The sequence below is a fragment of the Culex pipiens genome, chromosome 3, assembly GCF_016801865.2.
Source record: "Culex pipiens pallens isolate TS chromosome 3, TS_CPP_V2, whole genome shotgun sequence".
Taxonomy (NCBI): Eukaryota; Metazoa; Arthropoda; class Insecta; order Diptera; family Culicidae; genus Culex; species Culex pipiens.
In genome coordinates, this window is record NC_068939.1 from 48338571 (window position 1) to 48358162 (window position 19592).

The window sequence follows — 19592 nt, forward strand, 5'->3', positions numbered from 1 at the left end:
AATTTCCAATAGGCCAATATAATAAATGACCAAATGACTGAACGACCAAATACCAAATTAGCAAATGGCAAAAGCCGACTAAAAGACCAAAATGCCAGACGATCAAAAGACCAAAAGATGACTAAAAGAACAAATGACCAAAAGACCAAGACCAATTGACCAAATAACCAAGTGACCAAATGACCAGATATCAAAGACCAAACACTAAAATTTTGTGTTGCGTCGACGATCTATTTGTATTGTTATTTTCGTTACAAATTTTGTTTTTATTATTCATTTTTTACATACTTTGTTATTGGTGAGCATAGAGACAGCTGAGTTTAAAAATCATGTTTTTTGAAGAAAATTATTTTTTCTTCGTTTCTCAATTTCCTTATTTTATTAAAAGAAAAACCTATTTAAAAAATTTCACCGGTGCACATTCCGAACAAGTGCTCTGGCTGGCCGACGTTCGGACCACTTTGGGTTTTTCGAAGATAAATGGCTGTTACGGTTTTCGGTATCTGGCCGGGCAGCAGTCATGGCAGGAGGGAAATTCCTTGAATATTTTCTCTTATCTTACTTGGGAGAGCAGCAATCTCCGGCGTTGGGAGTAGAAGGTGTGGCATTTTTGTTTGAAAATACATTATTTATTGATTAGCGATAAAGTTTACATTGTTGGCTGCTACTGCTGGGGAATCTGGTTTTCGGTGGAATTTTGCGAACCAACATTTTACTACATTTTATGGAAATAGTTGAAAAACATTCCTTGCACAGAAAAAAATAATAATTTTAGAACGTTGAAAGTTCAATGCTTAAATATTACCTCTTTTTCGATGTAAATTTCACTCAATTCATGTGTAATATGTAAAATTACACATAAAAACATGTAAATTTACTAATTTCTGGAGATAATACTACACTTTTTGTTTAACCACAATCGATGTAATAATACCATAATTTTTTTCAATGTGTAGCTGACGACCCTCACCTACAATTCAGTGATTTTGATCGCGTAAATTTTCACACTTTTTCACATGTGTGTGTTGGTGAATCTCTCGTGGGGAAATTTTGTCATTCCGTTGTTTACTCCTTCCAGCCAGCAGTGTCTTACTGGCCTTTTCGAGACGGCGGAAAATCGCGGGGATAAATTAAATCGGCGCCGAAAGAGAGGCGGCGAATCTCACCTTGAGCCAGATATTAAAAATGATTCGCCCGCGACGGTGACGACGCGAAAATACTTTTCGCGATTCAGATTCTGTTGAGGAATGTGACGAATTTCCGCGATATTGGATTACGAAAATTTTCTATATTAACAATTGAAAAGGGAAAAGTGACTTTTTAACAAACGTTTTTACTCAAAACAATTCTATAAAAAAAAGAAATCGTTCAAGATTATTTTTTGAAAATTGTGATTCAGACCGTGTACGCAAAACTCAAACCAAATTAGTTCCACTCTATTTCCAACAAAGTGACTCCACGGGACACCCTCAAATTTTCCCAACTGTCCAACCGAAAGCCGTCACTCCTTTGATGGGGATGAAAAACAAATTGCCCCAAAACTTGCTCAAGTAGTCTTCTCATGACGGTGAAAACCGATATCGCTGTATGCTTTTCTAAAAAGTAAATATTTGTGTTCAGTTAAATCACCTCAAGTCAATCTGGAAACGGGACGTGACCCAAATTGTTTGCGACAAAAAGTGGCTGGCATTACCTTAAAAAAATTAAACGCTAATTTCACTTAAATTTTGAAGAACTGAACTCTAAACTGGGGAAATTTGAAAAAAAAATATCATGATAAGTAGATTTTTTTTCGAAAAATATATTTGGACACTAGAGGGTAAAACCTTCACACGATTCCTCTTTCCCTTTTTTTGGTCAAATTGGTCCATGAATCGGAAGATTCTCGCCGTTGGAACTGTGGGAAAAAAGGATCCAATCCGGGATTTATGCTGAATATTAATGCAATCATTCAAGGTTTCGAGCGCGTGGGTGCAACAAACAGTATATGGAAATCCTGCTTCTTGGAAGACAAGTGTTCGATGAAGGGCAGCAAAATGGGTGGCGCATAAATTATGGGAAATCTGTGTTTGCCCCCTCCCGGGCTTGATTTCGCAAACATGAATGCCAATTTTAGGGTGAACAGTGTGAACTGCTTTGAAAGTTACTTAAATTTGATGTAAAAATGTAGACAGAATTTGCACTGAATTCTTATACACTGATTTCCCATAGAAAAATGTGACACAATTTAATAAAATTAATTACTTCACACGCACTTATCGTGCGGCAAACAAACTAGAAAACATGGCAATTAAAATTTCACGTTTGTTTGAGCGCCTTTTGAGTGGTTCTATTTATCTTCGCGATTTTGCGCCTCAGTGTGTACCATTTTTTCTCACATCATTTTCGCGAGACCTTGGGACAAATGTTAGGTTTGTTTTGAAATTCCAATCATACGTTTCGCAGGAAAAAATTGGCTCTTTTTTTTCTAAGAAAAATAATTGTTTAATTTCTGATTGACGAGTTTGATTTGACAAAAATTAACTTTTTATTTGTCTTTTGACTTAGTCAGGAAAATTCCCGCTAAGAATCACAAATACAAAAAATTACTGCGAAAGCTTTAAACACGGAAAGCAGAATTTTCTTAAATATTTTTCAACATGTTGTTGTTTTAGAAATTATAAAATGAATCAAAAATTACACAATTTTACGAATTTTTCTCAAAACATTTACAATAGAAAAAAAATCAACACTCAACATATTTTCCCCTGTTCACATTCCGCATTAATTCAAACATGTTTACGACACGTTCCTTTCTTCGTTGTCTGATAGCTGAAATGGAAAGCGAGAGGAAAAGTCCGGGAAAAAAAGTTCTACCGGGGTGAGAGTGGTGGAATCGTGTTTTTCGTACAAACGAGTAGTAAGGATTGAGCGAGCATGTCGAGGAAGACGTAACATTCATGCAATCAACTTTAATGCAAAAGGAAACGGGGAATTTCACGAGTAACTTAACATCAGAAATGTCAAATGAATCGGGGCGTCAGATGACAAGTGAGAAAAAACATTGCTGGGCTTGTTTCGGATTAAAAAGTGATCTGCTAAAATAGTAACTTGTAATCTAAGAAAAAGTTCAAAACGAAACGTTTTTTGTTGTTTGAAAATTATCAAAATCAAGAGTTTAGTTATTTCAATGAAATAAAACAAAGCTTGTTAAAAGCGACATTAAAAAAAAAATCCAACATCTTGTTTGTGTTCCACCATATGACATTCTGTCATATTTTATGTACAAATTTTGTTTGTTTTACAGTTTTTACAAGCATTGTTCATGGTGGGCTTAAAGGTTGCAAATCTAACAAATTATGTTCTAGAAAAACTTTTATGGGATCTCACACTTCTTTATTTTGATTGGAAAGTCTCATCTCCACTTACTATCGCCCCAGACCAGCCAGAGCTCAGGACCAGACAGACAGTGACAGCTGCTGGTTTTGCTACTGATGCTGCTGCTGCTGTCTTATCTCGAATGTTTCTGCCACTCTTTCGTATTATTAGCTGCTGAATACAATAACAATAAAAGAAGACGCCTTTGCCGACCCAAGTTTATAATCATACGAAAAAAAAAACGATACTACGGGGCGTCTCACAACACAAAAGAAAACGCACACGGGAAAAAAATTGGCAAAAAAATTAAATAAATAAAAGTGAAGAAAAACGACGACGGCAGTCTCGGGACGACTTGAAGCTGGGCTGATCTGTCGGGGTTTGTCATGCACACATATTGCGAAATATATTGCTATTTTGACTCGATTTATCTGTCGTCTCCGGCGACGAATCGGGATGATGGTGTTGGTTCTGGGGAACCATATTTTTTGCGCACACAAACAGCAAAATTCCTTTGACAGAATACATAACGCTTGGTTAGAAGGGGATAAACAAGGGTTAGGCAATTCTTTGAAGGCACTTTTTGGTTTTAAAAAGGATGATAATTCTATTTGAATTGTGAGACTGATAAAAAATGTCAAAAATAACATTTCTTGATAGCAATGAATTGAAAATAACAATATTTGTTAGTTAAAACATTTTCTGTTAGTTTTGAATCAACGTTACAACACTAACAATACAAGTAAACATGAATTGTTTTTTTCTAGAAAACAAATCATGTTCTTACACAACTTGAAAAACTGAATTCTTTAATAACATTTCATAGCATCCCTCCTACGCCCAGCTGGCTAAATGGCTCGTGATGGGTTAAAATGGCGGCCAAATTGCCAGGGGGTCGCACACAAACATTTAACCGGCAAGCCGTTTCGATTAATTCCGCCACATTTGCTATCAGAGGATGGATTTGATAGAAGAGGAAAAATCGTTAAAATATCGCAGCAATTTCCCAAAGCCATCGGTAATTTCGAAAATGTCACCATGTTTTCATTTGCGCCCTTTGCGATGTAAATTTACACGTAAAATTGTGTGAGTGCGCTCTTTATTAAGCCAGTTTGAAAATTGAAAACAAATAAAAAATCCGCTTTGTACGGTTTGCGCGAATATATTGTTTGGTCTTTTGTTTTGGTTTACCCATATGCCGACGGCGGCAATGTTTGAGCTCTTTCGAACTTTACGACCCGAAAATAAATTTTTGTGAGCAAATAGTAGTAAAATTTGCCCGCTCGCTCCAATGTTTGTTTGGTTTTGCGCATTTTTGAGCAAAGTAGCGAAAACAAAATAAAAGAAAATCCCATCTAAGCTAGTGGTTACCAATACATGCCCATCTAAACGTCATTGCACTTTTGAAAATCGCACTAACACACATTCTCACACTTAATGAGATGAGTGAAAAGCGGGGAAAACGGAAAGTTATGGGAGATTTATTTCCTCTTATTTTTTCTTCCCACGAGGAAAGGAAAACATTCCTTTCGTCTGCCATCATTAGGGAAATGACGAGCAGCATCACACACGCACACACACACATTTACGTGCCTTTTTTGGCAGGAAAACAAGAAAAACTCAGAGAGTATTCTCGAGCAATCTCGTCACCGACGGGTTTGGGAAAATTATGGCGAAAATAATTAATATGAACCCTGGTTGGAAATTGCATAATTTTGAATGTTTTTAACCAGTGCTGGGTAACGAAACTTAAGCTTTATTTGATATTAAACCCTAAAACAAAAAAAATCTCATAAATTGCATATTTCGTTTTTGAAGGTATTTTCAAAACCAACCAAGAGAATTATGGATTACTAGAACATGATTTGTTTAAAAAAACATGTTTATAAAATCCATAAAAAAAAATCTACCAAAAATTAAGTGATGCTTTTGAACAGCTAATCACACCTTGTTTTGATTGTTAAACTAACAGCAAATTTAGTTTTTGCATTCGATTAGCAAGTTTTGTTTTTTTTTTTTGTGAAAGATAAAACATTCAATTTTGTCTCGATGAACGGAAAAGTGTGTCTGCAAATTAACTGATATTATTCATTTTTCTTCAACATTAATTGGTGAAAGCGTGTTTCATCGCTAGTTGGCTAAAAAAAAATCTTAGTCTTATAGAAACTAAACTTACAAGCTGTATTCAGGCAGCTGCAATTTCAGTTTTAGGAACCCGACCAAAATAATGATTAGTCATTAAAACTTAATGATTTCAAAGTTAGATAATATGCTTCAAATATTTGTGTTCTTTTGATGGCAAATAAGTCCTTTACAAAACCCGATCGAAATAATGTTGGGTCATCAGAACACAATTTGTTAAAAAGAATACTTTTTAATTTCAAAGCTTGAGCTTCGAATAAATGTGTTTTTTACAAAATTTTTATTTTCAAAACCCGACCAAAACAATTTTGGGTCAATAGAACACAATTTGTCAAAAAAAAATACTTATTAATTTTTAAGCTTAAAAATATGCTTCAAATATTTGTGTTTTTTGAACGCAAAATTGGGTCGTCTTTGTTTAAAATAGCAAATTACTTAAGCAAAATTTGTCAAAAATATCAGCTTCTCCACGAATCTTGTATCGCAAGAACGTAACAACCCCGGAGTCATTTCTCGCCAGCGACATCTGGGTTTGGCCAGTCATTTTCCGTCTCGGTAATTTTTATGGTTGCAAAAATTGCTTTGCTCACAGCAAGCAAGCAAAACAGCATTGTGTACGTCGTTGGTGTACTTTTTATTTCTCAGAAAATGAGTTCAATTTCCAAGAATTCGAGTTCATTCAAGCGTGCGAGATTTCCTCTATACGACACAGCATAGTAGAAGCCGGGGCCAGTCATTCATAACTTTCGCATTTCGGTCACAGCTGTCAGTTACATAGTCGGCGTGTGACGCAAGTTTAAAAATGTTTAAAAAACCCCGGTCACTTTACGACTCAGCTGGCGATGGTGGGGAAGGTTAAAGACTTTGGAGAACGGGATTTCGCAACCGTTAAAGTCCTCCTAAGCCTCCGTGCCATTTCGGAAGAGTGTTGGACGGAAGCTTTCAACTGTCACGGCTTTGAGCTAAAAGTTGGAATAGTGTCGGAGGCGGTTTTGGGGCTGGCTTTTCTAAAGAGCTTTTCTTGTTAAAGGCTCAGAAAACATTGTTTGATGGGGTAGACATGGCTGGGTTTTAGGGAAATAGCATTTAGAGTGGTGTTTGTTGATTCAACAATGTTGAAGTTGCGCATATACGCCACCAGATGTCGGGATTTAATTTTACGTTTATTGCATACAAGTTGCTTAAGGTTTTGGCATGATATTGCTTACAAGTTTAACTGTGAACTACATTTTTGTTGCGAGATTTCGATTTTCCGTCAAATTCGACAATGTTTTTGACATTTTCATGGACCTTTTTTATATCTGACCACTTAATTGCTTCAGGAAATTGAACAATTCATTTTATTCGTGTCCTTTACCTTCGCCAACGTTTAATTGCCCGGCAGAGGGCACAGCCATTTCTTGGCAGCCTCGCCCCGAATCGTTTTTCATCAAGTTGGTTTTCCTCTGAGAAATCAGTGTCAAGGGCCGAGTCTGCCCTTACGGGAATGGTTCCATTGGCATTGAACTAGAAATCCTGGACGCAAACAGCAAAACACACAGTCACAAAAATGGATCGTTAATTTCGATAAATTGAATTCGATAACGACCTGCTCCCGACTGGTGGTGCCTTGTTGATGTCGGCCCGCTGTAATGATGTTTGAGCTGGAATCAAGGGGGGGGGGGCTCCCTCTTCCAGGTAACCGAATCCCCAAAGTGTGTCCTTTTTTAAGGCAAGCCAAGCGGAACGGAAAGCGTCAGTCTGTAGGAGCCGTTTTATCTTTGATCTAGGCGCTGACGACGTCGAAAACGGCGACGACGCCACGCCGGTTTCGTAAGAGGAAAAACAAATAAAATTGACAAATCGTTTTGTGGGGATGGGCCAATTTTCGAGGGAGTAGGCTTCCAGGGAAAACGGAAATGGAAGTGGGAGTGGAAACATATATCTCAATTGAGGCTTTTCCCGTAAACCCTCGACTGAATTGCTCAAAATGTTTCAAAAAGCCCCAAAAAATTTTTTTTTCAGACGCTCGAGTCCTCGATAAATCGAATTTTCCCTGAAACCATCCGTAATGTGATCGCGGTAGCGAAAGACGCTTATTGAACTTGACGGTATCCTATCAACGGAAATAATGGAGTTGAAATTGTTGGAAAATTGCATTTAGAGTGTTGGAAATGCGTCTATTCACCACTAGATGTCGTGCTTTTATCTTACCTTTATTGTATGCAAGCTACTCCCGCTTTTTGCTTTAATATGATATTGAATACAAGTTGCAACTATGCTCAGCCACATTTTGGTCATGACTTCATTAAAAGGTGAATTAATTCTTTTAAAAGTAACAAAAAAATTTCAAGAACGAAAATAGGTTCAACTAGGTCGAAATTAGGTTCTCCTCCAATTCCGTTTGGCACTGAAATTTTCAAGACCAAACGCCAGCTCCCTCGTCACGACGCGGCAGTCGCATCCGAAGTTCAATGTCAATAAAAAATTAAATAAACAAACAAACGACCAAATGGCCGTCAGCGAGGGGAAAAGCTAGACCAAAGGGGTTATGTTTTCGAGCTTAGAGGGAAAAACGACCCAATGCTCACACACAGAAGCGCAGGAAGCATAAAAATTTCATTTCATTTTCCGGATTTCAACTTTTTTTTTTCTTTCTTTGTACTGCTGCAAATGGAGCTAGTTTTGAGCCGGTGCTTTCTCCTCCGGTGCAGGATTCCAAGACGATGTTTGAAAAGGAAATTCCCTGCCCCTTTTTTCCTCCCAACAGAGCTGACAGGAGACATAAAACGAATCAAATTATAATAAAGAGTTGCAGAAATAGTTTTTTTTTTTCTTCTGTCTCCATGGAGTGGTGTCAGAGGTGCCAAAGTTTGACTGCTTTGCAAAGAAATTAAAGTTTTTTGAAAATTTATGTTGCAAATCCCAAATATACATAAGAATCATTAGCATTATAAAATTCAACGTGAAAAAAAGTTTATTCATACAAAGAAATGTTTAGAGCCAGTGTTGCCAAACAAATTAAAAAAGTGCTCTTAGTGAGCAGGTGGTGAGATGTTTGAGCTTTGCTCAATTTCGCTCAATCTTTTTTTTGAATGGAAAGCTGAATAAAATTCAAATTTGTGTAATTCACGCAATGCATCACTAGAGTCAGTGTTGCAAAAGCAAACAGCTCTCTAAAAGCTCTTGGCGAGCTCTTCAGCTCTTTGAAGAGCAAACGAGTTTTTGTGGAGAAATCGAATTTACTCCCGATCATAACGTGAGAGAACGATGATTTTTTTTCATTCTCGTTCTATATTTTTTCTCCGTGAGTGCTCAATAAGAATCTCTTGGAGAGCAAAGTTTTTCCAAATTTCAACTTTTGCCATCACTGCATTGCACATCTGTTCCACGAACCTTTTTTTTCTTATTCTTCTTCTCTCCCCTCAATAAAATGAAGACCCTGGGAATGCTTATGTAATCATACATATACATTTGTACCGTTCTTTTTCACAACAACCGTCGCTCGAGAAGGGGATCTACCACCATCACAACCACCGGAAATAGTCCGGATTGATATTGGAATGTCTTGGTTGGTGCAGAAAGTTCCGGCCGTCGGGGAAAATCGGCCACGGGGAAATGGCATTATATTATAATCAAAAGGAAAACCTTCCCATCATTTCCTAGCGAGGCATTCTGGCACCGGAAATCGATGTTGGGTTATTTCCAGTTTTTTTTCACTTGGCCTGATTTCCGGAAGCGGAAGTAAATTGGAAATTGGTGTTTGGAAAGCGTCATAAACACCTTTAGGCGTGAAATGGATCAATGCGCGAACGATAAACGCTTTACACGTAAATTTACACTGAGGTAACTGTATTTTTTTTACAAAGTTCATTGTTGTAAAAAAAATCATTTTTTCTTGTTAATCTTATAAATGAATTTCATCAAATCAAAACAAACAAATAAAATGCCGTTTTCAAGTCATGTAACAGATAACTAAAACTTACATGAGGGTCGTGTAAAAATGTAATTTCATTGCAACCGACAAATGTTTTTCAATTATAAGTTTTTCACATGTTACTGATGGGCTGATTGCAACCAAAACAAACATTTTCAGTACAATATAAAATTTGTGGGAGCAAGGATTGCGAACGTCTAAAGATTACTTCAGAGTAAATTTACATTAAAATAATTGTATTTTTTCGTAAATGTTTTAAAAATTCATTAAAATTTATTAATTAAATTAACTACAATCCACCATTTCCTGTAAATAATAAGTTTTCCATGTGTTCTGAATCCTTTTAAGTACATGATAAATCAAAAAAAAAAATACGTGCAATTTACCATAATTACTTGCAATAAATACGAAGATTTGCAATCTTTAACTCAAACCTGCGACTGCAAAGAATACATTCATATCACAAAGTGTCACCACCGATAAATTCCACCCGATAACACCCCCTTTTCGACATTACAGTTTGACAGAAACTAATTTCGATATCGCCAAAACCAGATGGCCGACCAGACACACCCATCCCTTCGGGATTTCGATTGGCCAATTTTGCCTCTTTGCTGGTCCGACAGGAAAATGTCTTGTCCCTTTTTCTCCCTCCATCGAAATCCCAGTCACTATTTTTTTTTTTTTTTTGTGCGGGGAATAACTTTCCCACCATCCAGCATGGAACAAAGAAAGTAGCAGTAGAAATGGGAATAAAAAAAACTTGTCTTTCTGTTTGTACAACTGCCTTCGCCAAAAGTTTTCTCGCGTCAGAAACTTTTCGGAGCTGCTTCTCTTTTTGTGTGTTATTTATTTTGGTGTGATGTTTTGTCTTTTGCTATAGTTTTATCTCAACAATATCGATAAAGAGTGCTATCTTTTTGTAGGGTTGAGGAATCTAAAATTGGTACAATATTATTATTTTAACATTCGAGGAAAGCCGTATGCAAAATTTTGTTTTTTTTTTGTACAAGAAATAAGTGTAATATTTACGTTACTTTTTTGTAAATTTACATAAAATTAAATCGATTATTCCATTACAGGTTAAAGAAACAAAAATAATAAAGTTTACATGATTTTTTATGTAAATTCAATCAAGATAAATTTTTTTACGTCAAGTTTTATGTAAAGGTACCTTTTTATATGCGATTGCTTAAAAACCATGAATTCAAACTCAAAAATATGTACAAATAAACCATCTTTTCAAATGTGAAAATCATCAAAAAATTTACATCACAGTGCATGTAAATTTACTGTCCAGAATCATCCCTCTTTACCCTCTCTCTCACCCAAGTCGATGACTTTCGAATAGTAAAAGATTTTTTTTCCTTTCGACGTTCGATTTCTACGACGTCCCAAAGTCTAGGAGTGCATCGTCCTAAAGAGCAAAGAACATCACAAAAATATCGCCTGCGAAACGGAGAATCAGTGATAATCATTCAAGTGGAAGATTCGATTCGAGAATCGTCGTCGTTTCGTAGACGTTTGACCTGCTCCTTGAGTCGCTGTTTTTTGTTTGTGTGCTCTTTTTCGACGCTGGGAAATTCGAGAGTCCAATGAAATTAGAATCAAATTAGTGAATGTTGTCAATGCTCGCAACAGTTGCGATTCAATTTCGAGAGGGGTTCGATTGATCGCGTCCGGATATCCGGGGGCCTCTGTTGGTTGGGGCTACCGAAAGATTGATTGGAGGGGAAAGGACTTGTGATTCAATTTGTTCGTGGGCGGTTCGGCTTTTCGGTTGCAAAGTTTTGCAATTAAAATTGTTTGCTGGAGGAGGGAATTTAGTTTGGCAATTTGATGAAGAATTGTGTAATCTTTAAACCATTTATCGCAAAAAGTTGTATTTTTTCTCTATATTATACATCAAATCTATCGTAAAATTACAACTTTATATTTAATTTTACGTTAACTACGTTTATACGTGAAAAGTTACAGTTCTTTTCTCTGTGCATAACTGAAGACCAAAAAAAAATGGAAGCCTCTTCCAACTGATTCAATTTTCTAATCAACGAGGTCTCTCTTCTTCTAAGAATCCCGCCCACGCAATACCAACCATGCAAACAGCCTGCGAAAACCACTGCAACTGTTTCCAACCCAGAAGATCTGTCATCCCGTACCGTGGGTGTGACAAAACTAATAAAGCTAATGTGCCACCTGCTTCCAAGATAATAGCATAGTTCTTTTTACGTGATTTGATTCCCTTTCTAAGGAAGGACTTTTTGCTCCATTTGGTTGGCAAAGTTCTTGGGATTAGATTTTGGAGTTTTGGATATGACATTTATAGAAATTCCGAAAAGAATTTATTGATTTTTTTTCGAAAAATTACACTTTTTTCAACTGTGTTGTCCTTTATCGTTAGCTGGGACAACCACAAAATTACTGGTGGGAAAAGTTCGCCCCTCCTAAATGGCGTGGGCTGTGGCATGAGTGTCATCTCGTGTACGAATACCTAGCATTAATTCGTTTCTGAAGTAAGTTAAAGAGGAAAACAAATCAGGTATAAAATCACAGTCACATCCATGTAAATTTGTATCTGACAATTTCAAACCAAATGGCACTTTTTTAAAGCATGTTATCGAATCTTAAAAAGACTAAAATAACTTTTATTGGAACTCATATTTGATAACGTAAAACGTAAAATACATAATCACAGTCAATTTCATGTAATTTTTTCAAACACAAGATTTCGATTTTTAATGCATAATTTTGCATCTTACAATAAGATGAACTTAACTTTATTAAGTCTCACAGTTGATAAATTAAAGCAAACATGTTTACAATCATTTTATTGTTTTTTTTTTAACCCTTAAAGAAACGTTTTTATTTTTTATTTTTCTAAGCAACAGCTCGAATCAAAACACGCAGAAGCTCTCAAATCGAACCCTGTTGCTCGTTTAGAAGGGGGCCATCCCAGCGCGCAAATGTCATCCCCTTTTATTACCGTGGCTGCCAGTGTGGTGGCGGTTCAGCAAGATTGATGAAAAACTCCCGCAGGGAAACATTTCACGGTTGCTTTTATAACCACACCAAGGTTGCGTTATTCTTCGTTTTATTTTTTCATTCCCGTTATGAGTGTTTTTTTCCAGCCAACTTGAGATTTTCCGTTTTTTTTCTCGTTAACCCCTGCCAGCACGTAATGAGAAAGTGTAAAAATGATGAACATAAAATTAAATCCTCTTATGAACACACTCGGTTTGATACCGTCTACTGAGTAGCTTCTTGAGGGGTGATTGAAACAAATGATTGCTTAGTTTTGCTTATTTTTTTAAAGAAGAGGCAAGACATGTAATTTTACGTACAGTTATGTGCAAAATTACCTATCATTCTTACATAGAAATGAACAGAAATTTCGAATATTTAAAAAAAAAAAACAAAATCCCCCTTGAAAATTCCAGACAGTTTCCATCGTGTTTGCGTGTGTTCACCGATTATCACCCCTTTTTGTGGTGCGCAAAACTTTGTCAATTATTCAAAAGATTTGGCGGATCTCAACAGGGAGATTGCCAGGAGAGAGGAAGTCCTTTTAAGAAAGAAACTTACTCAGCATCCACCCTACATCATTGATTCTTCGCGGTGGCAAACGCAAAACTTTGGCTTTGTGATGAGCAGAAAAGCTTTTTCCAAGTGAGCGTGGTTTTGCTTCTCGTCGGCGGAAAGAAAAATCTCCAATCAATTTCCCGACGTTGGAAAAGGGATTGCTGGGGTAGTGATGGAAAATTCTTTTGAAAATCACATATGAGCAATTCTCTGAGATTTCGGTCATTCGATTTTTTTTGTATTTTTTAATCCAGCTGAAACTTTTTTGGTGCATTCGGTATGCCCAAAGAAGCCATTTTGCATCATTAGTTTGTCCATATAATTTTCCATACAAATTTGGTAGCTGTCCATACAAAAATGATATGTGAAAATTCAAAAATCTGTATCTTTTGAAGGAATTTTTTGATCGATTTGGTGTCTTCAGCAAAGTTGTAGGTATGGATATGGACTACACTGAAAAAAAATGATACACGGTAAAAAAAATTTGGTGATTTTTTTATTTAACTTTTTGTCACTAAAACTTGATTTGCAAAAAAACACTATTTTTAATTTTTTTTATTTTTTGATATGTTTTAGAGGACATAAAATGCCAACTTTTCAGAAATTTCCAGAATGGGCAAAAAATCTTTGACCGAGTTATGATTTTTTGAATCAATACAGATTTTTTCAAAAAATCGAAATATTGGTCGCAAAAATTTTTCAACTTCATTTTTCGGTGTAAAATCAAATTTGCAATAAAAAAGTACTTTAGTGAAATTTTGATAAAGTGCACCGTTTTCAAGTTATAATCATTTTTAGGTAACTTTTTTGAAAATAGTCGCAGTTTTTCATTTTTTAAAAATAGTGCCCATGTTTGCCCACCTTTGAAAAAAATATTTTTGAAAAGCTGAGAAAATTCTCTATATTTTGCTTCTTCGGACTTTGTTGATACGACTCTTAGTTGCTGAGATATTGCCATGCAAAGGTTAAAAAACAGGAAAATTGATGTTTTCTAAGTCTCACCCAAACAACTCACCATTTTCTAATGTCGATATTTCAGCAACTATAGGTCCGATTTACAATGTTAAAAGATGAAACATTCGTGAAATTTTCCGATCTTTTCGAAAAAAATATTTTCAAAAATTTTAAATCAAGACTAACATTTCAAATGGGCGTAATATTGAATGTTTGGCCCGTTTGAAATGTTAGTCTTGATTTTAAATTTTTGAAAATATTTTTTTCGAAAAGATCGGAAAATTTCACGAATGTTTCATCTTTTAACATTGTAAATCGGACCTATAGTTGCTGAAATATCGACATTAGAAAATGGTGAGTTGTTTGGGTGAGACTTAGAAAACATCAATTTTCCTGTTTTTTAACCTTTGCATGGCAATATCTCAGCAACTAAGAGTCGTATCAACAAAGTCCGAAGAAGCAAAATATAGAGAATTTTCTCAGCTTTTCAAAAATATTTTTTTCAAAGGTGGGCAAACATGGGCACTATTTTTAAAAAATGAAAAACTGCGACTATTTTCAAAAAAGTTACCTAAAAATGATTATAACTTGAAAACGGTGCACTTTATCAAAAATTCACTAATGTACTTTTTGATTGCAAATTCGATTTTACATCGAAAAATGAAGTTGAAAAATTTTTGCGACCAATATTTCGATTTTTTGAAAAAATCTGTATTGATTCAAAAAATCATAACTCGGTCAAAGTTTTTTTGCCCATTCTGGAAATTTCTGAAAAGTTGGCATTTTATGTCCTCTAAAACATATCAAAAAATAAAAAAAATTAAAAATAGTGTTTTTTTGCAAATCAAGTTTTAGTGACAAAAAGTTAAATAAAAAAATCACCAAATTTTTTTTACCGTGTATCATTTTTTTTCAGTGTAGTCCATATCCATACCTACAACTTTGCTGAAGACACCAAATCGATCAAAAAATTCCTTCAAAAGATACAGATTTTTGAATTTTCACATATCATTTTTGTATGGACAGCTACCAAATTTGTATGGAAAATTATATGGACAAACTAATGATGCAAAATGGCTTCTTTGGGCATACCGAAGGCACCAAAAAAGTTTAAGCCGGATTAAAAATTACAGAAATTAAAATTAAAGAAAAAAGACCGATTCCGTAGAGAACTGCTCATATATTTTAGTTTCTTCTATGGTGCCTTAGAATCAAATAACTTTAAGGTAAAACTGATATCATGTCAGTAGTGTTTACGCAGAAAACTCAACGATTTGAATGCCTTGAAAAAAAAATACATGAATTCGCATGTAAAGTTCCAGTTTTTTTTTACGAAAACAGTTAAAAAATTTGTTCTGAACCACTCAACATAATTTACACCTCCGTCCGAAAACCGGAAACAAACCCCGGCGTGAGAAAACCACTACGAATCAGTTGGTTTGAGGACCGCACAAGGAGTGAATTAATATTTTCGCACTTTATTTATGCGCGGTGAACCGCAAGCTTTCTCGCGAAAAGCTCGACGCACGAAAAACTTTCAAGGCTGCCACATTTATTCGCGAAAGGAAAAAAAACGCAGCGGATTTAACTTTATCATTTGGCGAGCAAAGTTTCGCGACTGTTATGCAACTTTTTTGTTCTACTCAAAAATGCTAAAATTGTGCTACTTTGCGCACGATTGAAGTTGACAGGATGGTGCGCGATTCTTAGGAAGTGGAGTAGTTTTTAAGAATAGAAAAGCTCCACTTATTATGCGAGGCTTTCACCGACTTGTCTTCCGAAAGCTTTCAACAACCCGGTTGTTATTTCTTGATCCATTATGATTTATTGCCTTCGTTTTGCGATGGCATTAAATTCAAGGTGAAATTCAAATCGAAAATACAAGGTCGAGCTCGATTTCCAAATTTAGGCTTTCTGTTGTCGTACAGTGAAGTGTATTGCTACCACAAAAATATTGCATATTTTACATGTAATATTACACATTTTAGTAATTTTGCATGCTCAATAAAAAAGCATGTAAAAATTTAGCTCATGTAAAATTAGCTGCGTGCAATGTTACATTCAATCCAAATTACTTACATGCAATCAAAATTACTTTCATGTAACATTCGGAAACGTATGAATTTCGGTGAATTTTAAAAGCTTGTCTTACACAACATTACATGTAATTTTACAAAACTGAATCAGCACACCCAAAACACTGCACCCAAAGTGTTACCAAATCAACCAAATCGAACTGTTTCGCTTCGACGACGACGGTGTCTCAAAGGATCAATGGCCCAAATTCCGCGGTGACTCAGGTCGTTCGGCGTCAGTCAAGTCTCAAACCGCCGCCGCCTTCGCCGTCGTTGACACGAATATCGAACCGTGGTATTATTCAGCCAAGTGCTGACGACTGTTTGAGACTTTGGTTGCCAAAAATAGCCAAACAATTTGAACGGATAACCTGCCCCCCAACGAAGACGACAACCGCTGGGCTTAATGTTACTTTGTTTCTTCGCACAGAGCGTTGGGGAAATTGTTACGATTTTAACGATCAACTTCCAGCACGAACCCATATCGGTAATAGAGTCAAATGGCCCTGGAGCACGTAAACGTTCGCGAGGTTCACACATGTTACGAGTGTTACTTACATGTCTCGCATCGATTTGTACGTGTGCGAAACAGCTGGCGGGAAGATGTCGGTTTCAAAGTGTTTGATTGAACGCGAAGAACCCTCTCTTTAGTGTGAATGGCGCTTAAACATCCAAAAATTGTGCACAATTACTCATAGTAAGAAAAATGATTGTAATATTTACATATTAAATTGGTAAATCTAATAATTCAGTAAAAAAAAGTGTTGTTTTTTACCTCAAAACTGTGTAAATTCACAGCTTTTTGAACGTAATTTCATTTTTCAACATAAATTGTGACAAAATTACATTAATAAAGATGTACATTTAAACCATCAAGTTATACAAATTTTATATTTCCACTTTCTACTGTGTGCAGATTAAAAATCATAAGTATATTACATCTGAAAATTTTTAAAAGTTTTATTGCAAACAAATGTGTTATCCATTTAAAAAAATAAATGAAAATTTACCTCTTTTTATGTGTAATTTCACAAAGAAAGAATTTTGAAAAACTACATCAGAAAGAAGTTTATTTATACCGTCAAAGACTAACACAATTTTTAAAGTTGAAAATAAGGTAGATTTTCGCAGTAAAAAATATGGTGATATTACATCTTTTTATAGGTAATTGAACTTTCTCCACGTTAATTGAAGGAAAATTACATCGAAAATGGGGTAATATTGAACAAATTTTCCTCCTTACGTAACTGTTTTTTTACTTTGTTTTTAATCTTAGTTTTATTATATTCTTTTATACCAACATTTTCTTTTCATGAATTGATGTAAAATTACACTAAAAAAATCATGGTAGTATAACATCTCAGATCTTGTATTAGAAAAAATGTGTATCAATGCCTCCAAAAACGATAAATATTTATTTTCAATTTTAACAGCAAAAACTAGTAATTCTACATACAGTTTTATGAAATATTGCATTTTTTTACTCTAAGGTCATTCACATGCAACTGAAGAACTTCTTTTTGTTTCTGTGTAGGATCCAGAACTGTTTTACCTTCATTCTAATAAAATATGAATTTACCCTTTCTACGTGTAATTGTACTTTTTGAACCAAAAAAGTAAAAAATAAATCATGGAAATAATACACCTAAAATTTGCTACATCTTCCAAGTCAGAAAAAATGGTACTATTACCTCTAAAAATGTGTTAATCCACGTCTTCTCCGGAGTAATTACTTTTTTTCAATATAAATTGAAAAAAATATTTTCACCAACACAAGGGGTAATACTACACCATGAAATTTCACACCTTCTCTATTCATTTTTTTACGGGGTAAATTGATATAAAATTACATGGATTGGATTAAGAGTTGCTTTGGAGAATTTGAACGGTGTGCGTCGCGGTCAACACGCCGGATTTTCGTTGCCGTTTCCGTCTTTGTTTCCCCCCCGATTGTGTGTGTATTTCGACCCGGGTGATTTCGCGATGTTGACAGTTGCTTTGGAGAATTTGAACGGTGTGCGTCGCGGTCAACACGCCGGATTTTCGTTGCCGTTTCCGTCTTTGTTTCCCCCCCCCCCCCCCGATTGTGTGTGTATTTCGACCCGGGTGATTTCGCGATGTTGACAGTTGCTTTGGAGAATTTGAACGGTGTGCGTCGCGGTCAACACGCCGGATTTTCGTTGCCGTTTCCGTCTTTGTTTCCCCCCCGATTGTGTGTGTATTTCGACCCGGGTGATTTCGCGATGTTGACAGTTGCTTTGGAGAATTTGAACGGTGTGCGTCGCGGTCAACACGCCGGATTTTCGTTGCCGTTTCCGTCTTTGTTTCCCCCCCGATTGTGTGTGTATTTCGACCCGGGTGATTTCGCGATGTTGACAGTTGCTTTGGAGAATTTGAACGGTGCGCGTCGCGGTTATCACGCAGGATTTTCGTTGCCGTTTTCGATTGTGTGGGTTTTTCGGTCCGGGCGGTTTCGCGTTTTCGCATTTTATTTGGTTTTATCTTTCCACAGCCGGCTGTCTAAGATTGAATCATTTATGCTAAACTCAACACCAAATAACCGGGAAAAATCTCATCCGCATCCTCCGACTGTTTGCCTTGAGAATGCATAATACATCACACTATTAAACCAAATTTATTGATTATTGAATCGCATCATCATCCTCTATGTTGAATCCTGGCCATTACCCTTACCCACTAACAAAATCCCAAGTAGAAGTAGTTTTCCGGCACACGTGGGGGTGTGGATATCGTATAGAACCCACCCTTGGTAGCAGCCTGTGCTAACTAACATTCCCGTCCCAATCCCCCGAGATCTACAAACTGACATGGCGGGCGCCGTTGGTGGCCAATGACTGTTACCTATTTGCTTCAGATCTAGTTTTAATGATCTTGATGTTTTATCTTTTCAACGCATTCATACATGCTGTTGATAAGGGAAACACCATTAGATCGTTCAAGCGTATGGTCGGTTGTATTGATAGGATATTACGGTCCTGTTCAGCAACGGAGAAGGACAACCATGGGTGGTCTCTCATGCTCATGCTCATGCTCAAATTACATGGATTGGATTAAATTCACACCGTTCTTTACCTTCAAGTTTTATATTGTTTACTGTGTAATTCTAGCGCATAACCTCTCGGTTCTAGCATCAACCTCTCATTCCAAACCGAGACCATTTTACTCTCGATCATCTACTGTGGCTATTTTGACAAGAATCGTAAGATTGGCTAAAATACTAAAAAATTACAATACATTAAAAAGTGACTTTCCCCATACAAAAGCGTATGGAAAAAGTAGAAAAATTATTATATAGGGTTGAGATGAACCACCGTGCGTCGTAAAATTGGTTGAATGATGAGAAATTGTGGTATGAACGAGTGATTTTGTTGCACAACGTGTAGTTTAGAGCGGCACAAGCCACACTACAATGAGAATTTCTCAGGAAACAATCGATTGCCAAACACGCAGCTCTAACATTCTAGCTCCAGTCAAGAACACCGAAACAAATGAATAGAAAAAATACCGTGCAATACTAGTAACTAGATACCGCCACTAACACACCGCCT

The 19592-nt window shown here is 36.1% G+C and overlaps 1 protein-coding gene across 6 annotated transcripts in view; it reads left to right on the plus strand.

Annotated features, from left to right (window-relative positions):
• LOC120412567 (myb-like protein Q) overlaps positions 1-19592 on the plus strand; it is a 175570-nt gene that overhangs the window by 127254 nt on the left and 28724 nt on the right. The gene's annotated exons all lie outside the window — the stretch shown is intronic.